We start from the raw sequence: 6,474 nt of genomic DNA on the forward strand, positions 1-6,474 counted from the left end.
AAAGCTCCAACTCTGAGAATATTACATTTATAATGTCCCCGAAACTGGTCAACCTAGGCCAAGGTCATCTGGGATTAATCTGAAACTCAGTTGTCTCTGGACAGGTAGAAAGTAGAGAAAGAAAAAAACAACAACAACAACAACAAAAAAAAAAAAAAAAAAAACTCATGGTAGTCTTCTCTTCCCAGAGCGAGTACCATAACCCAGAGAAGGTTCAAAAAGTGAAATCAATGGCACAACTTTTCACCATCACCGGATACCCCTTCTTACCTGCTCTTCCTCAGAAGAGAACCAAATCCAGAGGCTAAGCACAAGCACCTCTCCTCTAGCCACACACTCACATTGGGCAGGTCTCCTTCTGTTCCCATCTCAACACAGCTTCTCCCCAGGCCACCTCTGGGTCATTGCCTCAGCAATGAATCCTGGTCAGAGATGCTGTTTCAGTCATCCTCTTCCTCTATGTATTGGGAAGTAGGATCAGAGTAAGACTAACTCAATGTTGAAAAGAATGTGAAAAAAAGGAACTCTCATACACTGAGAGCTGATAGGCATATAAATTAATAGAGTCATGTTGAAAAATAAGAGATTCTTCAAAAAATTAGACATAGAACTCCTATTATGACCCAGTTATTCCTCGATTGAGTATATATTCAGTGGAAATAAAGTAGATTGGTCAAAAAACTATCTGTATTCACGTTTATTATACCACTATGCACAATAGTCAAGATAGGGAAAGAACCATTCATCCATGGATGAATGGATAAAGAAAATGTGGTATAAATACAAATGGAATATTATACAGCCAAAAAAGAATTTCTGTCATTCCCAGAAACATAGATGGAACTGGAGGACATCAAGTTAGTAAGTGAAATAAGTCAGGCACAGAAAGTAAAACAGTATGTTCTCACTTACATGTGGAAGGTAAAAGTGACCAGAACCTGGGAAGAGAGAGGGAGAGAGGAGGATGTGAAAAGGATGTTAATTAGTGCAAAAATGCAGTTGTATAGGAAGAATAACTTCCAACGTTTATACCACAACTGGATGGCTACAGTTGACAATAATTAATTGAATATTTTAAAATAGCTATATAGGATTTTTTTTTTTGAACCAGGAATTGAACCCAGGAGCCTCTAACCACTGAGCCCCATCCCCATATCTTTATAATTTTTGAGTCGTGGTCTCACTAAGTTGTTCAGGGCCTCACTATTGTTGAGGCTGGCTTTGAATTTGCAATCCCCTGCCTCAGCTTCCTGAGCCACTGGGATTATAGACGTACATCACCATGCCTGGCCAATAGAGAGGATTTTGAATGTTCCCAACACAAAGAAGTGATAAATGTCTGCAGTGATAGATGTGCCAATCACATTGACCTGTATACACTGCACACTGTGTACAGATATTGAAATTTTACACTTATCTCATAAATACATGCAATTACTACATATTAATTAAAAATTAATTTTTAAAATGTATGGCTACTTATACCACCAAACTGACACAATTATAGCAATAGGCCTAAAGGAGAATACTTCTCTCTCTCCAGGATCTCTTAATTCAAGCAAGGACTTTGGATGGACCCAGGTGGGTAAGAGGCCCTTTCCAACCTACAGATTCAAGTTCACTTCAACTCAACATTTATTGTTTCTTAACTAACGTTCCCTAAAATACATGTTACTTTTCTGTTCTGAAATTTTCATTCTCTTATAAGGACACCTGGATATAGTTGCCAAATTTCTTTTCATTTTTATCAAAACTCTATCTGTATTTTGTGTTTTGAAATATTTCCTTTATTATCTAGGTTTCAACAAATACATGCTCCTTATATTTTCCTAACAATAATGTTCCTTAATTATAACAGGACTTTTCATGTCACATAGTAGAAATTTCCTATATTCCCCTACTTTAATTACAGTCTGTCTCCTCTGGCAATTCAGACACTCTGCCCTATGTCTTCTAGATATTATATTGCTCCTTCCAATACCAGCTTCAAGGTCTCCTGAGATGTGTTGCTGTCTTCTCTGTCCACTTATGACTCATTTACATACTTGGGGTTCCAAGGAGTGATCATTTTGAGCAAGGTAAGAGGTTCAAGAGTCCTGACTTTGGGAATCAGCAATGAATGAGCTAGCAGGCCTTGGGTGCCCTACTGAGCCCAGGCAGAAGCCCCTGGACTCCTCTGATGCACATGTAAAAGCTCAAAGAGTTTCAATGGAATAAAGGGTTCAGCTTCACCTCCTACGCCAGTTCCTCCCATTCCATGGGAACAAAATGATCTACCAGTATGGCACAAACTCTCTTCCTGGAGGAATGTCCATTAATCTACATACACAGGACTTTAATAGGAGCCCCCACATTTTCTGGTAACTTTCTTTGATGTACTCTGCCTATCCTAAACTCTCCTCATACACAGAAGAAGATCCCTGCCCTATTCTTTCCTCCAGGTATACAGATATATTAGTGTGATATCTACTTCTCTCCTTCAAGACCAAGCCTCTCATCCTTCCAGTTTCCAGGAGTGTTAAGTGCTAGTGGCTCACAGTTGACTATCTTCTTTCTACAGCAATTCCCCTAAAAGAAGTGAACTGTTCCAAAGTATCCCCTTTACATGAAAGATTTCCTTGCTGCAGGAGTACAACACACACCTTACCATAACTTGCAATAAGTCTGAAGAACCCTCCCATCTCAGCTCCACTTGGGGCCAGCTGAGATTGCTACTCTGACACCATTGTCAATCAGTTTCTCCCTCTTTGTAATATTCTTCCCTCCCTTCCTTATAGAGCATTTGCAATAAAACCTCTTTGGGAAAATCTCCAATTCAGACACTGTTTTCTGAGAAGTCCAACACAGGAGAGTTATAGGGTACATAGCTATTGATCTGGTGGACTCATACTTTTCCTAGGTACTGCCATATCCTGAGACCAAAAACATTAAGCAACCTCTGATTCAGAGAGAGAAAAGCACATATCATTCTATACTCAACCAACTTAGCAGCTATCATAGTGGGGTTGTTGTGGGTTTTCTTGTTTTGTTTTTGGTGCTGAGGTTTGAACACAGAGCCTCAAACGTGCTACAGAAAAGCTCTACAACTGATCTACATCCCCAGTCCTGTCACAGTGTATTACCTGTTTTCCCATTTACACATGATTATATGTCCTGAGTATAGCATAATGGCTGGTTCTCTAGATTGAATTATTGGCTCCAAATATAACTATCTATATCCAAAAACTTTGCAGTTCCTCATGGGAATACGTTCCTCATCTCACTTTACTTTGTGCTTGACTATGTCTGAATAATGGGATATTAGAAGATCTTATGCAAGCTGAAGCTTGAAACATCTTGCACCTTTGGCTTGCCCTATTTTGTTACTCCCATTACCAAGAAAAACATTGTCCAGGGGGTAAATACATATGTAAATAATAAATACTAATGTTTGTGATTGTTTATTATGCAGTAATATGAAAAAATTTTAAAAGGAAAGAAATGAATGTTTAAAACCAACAAGTACTACATAAATGTTCTGCTTTTTGTTCTTTGTTGTTATTGTTGTTTTCCAGTTTTGTCTCATATCATCCACGGAGTACCCATCTTTGAGTTTTTACCACAAAATATTCAAGAAATATTAACAATCATTTAATCTAATGTAAAATCTTCATTTTTAAGAAAACTACATATTTTGGGCTCAAACTTTCATCCAACCATCTTTTAAAAAACGGTGGGAGTATTGAGAGAATATATTTGGTGAAATGCCACCAATTTAGACTGAAAGAATCAGACAATACAAAATGAAAGAGGTCTTTGAACTTTAACTTCCTTTTATAAGCAGGAAGAAGGCTGAGAAAACTGTCAGCTATACCATGTGCTAACTTTCACAAAAAAAAAAAGTAAACATTTGTAGACACAACTAAGAATCCAGAGGCCTAAGCCAAGAGCTAAGAGAATTTTTAGGCACTGAATGCTTTTTTTTTTTTTTAATTTGTTCTAATAAGTTGGACATGACTTTTTTAAGGACCTATTCAGATGTGCCTGGTGGGATTTCAGAATTGATACAGATTGGTAACTCTTATGTGACTCTCTTTTTTGATTAGCAGTGCCTGCAGAGTTTATAACTATCTAACCACCGTATATTGGGTGGAGGTATAGGTGGGTAGACAATTTGTCTCTTCAGTTCATAGAACTTGAAATCATACTTGAGATACTGCACAAAAGGAATACTACACAGAAAGTCAAATCCACATCCAGACCTGATTTTGATGATGAGATTCTGGACTTCAAGTTAATATTGTACTGGATAAAACTTTTAGAGGTCTGGGAAAGTAAGTATATTTTGCACATAGGAGATACGTAATCTATGGCCAGAGGATATACCCTTGATGGCTCTAAATTATGTACAAATTCATTATACTTTTCCCTTCAAAGGTGGAACTTAATTACCCTCCCCTTGACTTACTGTTTTACTTTTAATCAACAGAATACTCTAGAAGTCACAGTGTTGTTTCTGAAAGTCAAAGTTTTGCAGCCTCTTTGCTCCCTCTCTTAAATCACTTACTGTAGAAGCCAGCTAACCATATTTTGAGAAGACTCAGGTAAACCCGGTAGAAAGACCCTCATGGAGGAATTAAGGCCTTCTCCCAACATCCAGGAAAGAACTAGAGTCATTTGTCAATACCCACCTTGGAAGCATATCAGAACAGACAGTATGTTTCCTTTCCTGATGTTTTCAAGAAGCACACAATACTACTTGTCAAAAAAAATATATATATGGAAAAATAGAACCGGAAGAGGTAGCACACACTTGTATCCCACCTACTTGGGAGACGAGAGGATTACTGGAACCCAGGAGTTTAAGACCAGTGTAGGCAACATAGCAAGACTTGGTCTCAGAAAAAGGAAGAAAGGAAATAAATTGTATTAAGGTTTTGACTTATGTGCCCACATAGGCACGTGAACGTGTATACACACATACACACACACACACACATCCTTGCTCTCTCGCACATGTCCCCAAGACATTTCCTGTTTTGTCATTTTCTGGACATTTGTCTCTTTCCATTGCTTTGGACTGCATATCACTGGATATGATCAAAGAATTATAGACCTATCACACTGACATCAAAAGCTCTTCTAATTCACTAGTCTGCATGCAGGAATAAAGGGGAAGTTACAGATCAGTGTGAATTATAATTCATAATCCAGAGCAGCACAGGTCAACGAACTTCTCTTTGTAGAACAGCAAATGGTAATTATTTTAGGCTTTGCAGGGTGCATATGGTCTCTCTGGCACTCTCGTTTTCCACCCATTGTCTCTAACAATGCTTTAAAAATCTATATTCTAAAGCCCATAGTTTACTAATACTTACCACCTTAAGAAAGACTCGTGTCTTGGTAGCAATCTTACCAACACTGGCAAATGTTCATTTCAATCCTATAACCAGAAAGGAGTCTAACAGGGCTACCCACTGAAATAGAATCCACTCTATTTACATGATTTTTTTTAAGACAAAAGAACAATTATATAACATTTGGAAGACAGAAGAAATAATCACTATCAGATTAAATAAACTCAACTGCATTTAGTATTTATCATCCCTTTTCATTGATATTACTATATGTATTAACCTGTAAAGTATGCACATAAATTTTATAACACTATTTTTCTCATTCTGCATTAGAGTCAAAATTTTGGGTTGCCACAGCTCCTACTTGCCATTACTTCTGATAACTGAGTAATATTGTTTATGGTGAGTATATATTTAACTTACTTTGATGTTTGTTTTGGTTTCTAAGTTCTATAAGTAGGATTTAGTCTCAAATGAATATTTTCACGTTTTTACCTCTTATACTATATTCATTTTGGGGAAAAGACTTCTTTTTTCTTTTTCCACATTTTAAATTGGTGCATTATAGTTGTACATATTAATGGGATTTGGCATTACATATCCGTACACATGCACAGCATAACAAATTTAGCAATATCACTCCCAAGCACTTAGGGAAAAGGTGTCTATAATTAAAACTAATTTTATCAGGAAATAAAAATATTTAATAATTCATGTAATTTACCATTAACAATAGTAATATAAATATACATGCCAGTGTGTACACATAAACACACACATATACACACCCTCAACATGCCAAGGAAAATTAAATTCTTGGTAAAATTAAAAATTAAACCACTTATGGAGCTCAGTGGCAGAGTGCTTGCCCAGTATGCACAGGTCCTAGGTGGTTGTCCATACCACAAAAAATTAAAAATAAAAATTTAACCTGTAAAATTTTTAATCTTTTAATTAAATTATCACAAAAGTGTATTAAAAATGAAAATTTTTAATTAAAATATGCACCAAAATATTTGAGATTTAGGAAAAGTTACAGAGGAAGGCAAAGTCTTAAATTCTTTCCTTATTAAAGAAAAAATATAAATTTTAAAATAAAACCATAGAAAAGAACAATCCTAAGTTAAGCAGAAGGGAT

Source organism: Sciurus carolinensis, chromosome 8 (assembly GCF_902686445.1).
Source record: "Sciurus carolinensis chromosome 8, mSciCar1.2, whole genome shotgun sequence".
NCBI lineage: Eukaryota > Metazoa > Chordata > Mammalia > Rodentia > Sciuridae > Sciurus > Sciurus carolinensis.